This window comes from Penaeus monodon, chromosome 32 (assembly GCF_015228065.2).
Source record: "Penaeus monodon isolate SGIC_2016 chromosome 32, NSTDA_Pmon_1, whole genome shotgun sequence".
NCBI lineage: Eukaryota > Metazoa > Arthropoda > Malacostraca > Decapoda > Penaeidae > Penaeus > Penaeus monodon.
In genome coordinates, this window is record NC_051417.1 from 37,009,907 (window position 1) to 37,010,237 (window position 331).

The following is a 331-nucleotide window of genomic DNA, read 5'->3' on the forward strand; positions in this document are numbered from 1 at the left end:
CGTCTAAAACGTGTGCATATATTTATGATTATCTTCATATGTTCTTTCGTTTTTCACACAATTTCCTCAAAACGTGGACATCCTAGAAGGGCTGACGTCCACTTACGCGCAGGTCTTTTCTGACGCAAGCAAAAAGGCGCCTGAGACCCCCCCTCCCACACCGCCACCTCTGCCCGAACCTCCGCTTCCCTCTTCCGCGACTCGGGAGCAGGAAGCGGGGCCGCACCGGGTTCGGCCGACCTTCTGCGCCAAACAGCCGAGTTGCGAGTTCCGCGTCTGCGTTGGACACGAGGCGCAAGGACGTGCTTCGCCAGTTTTCCTTTTTTCTACT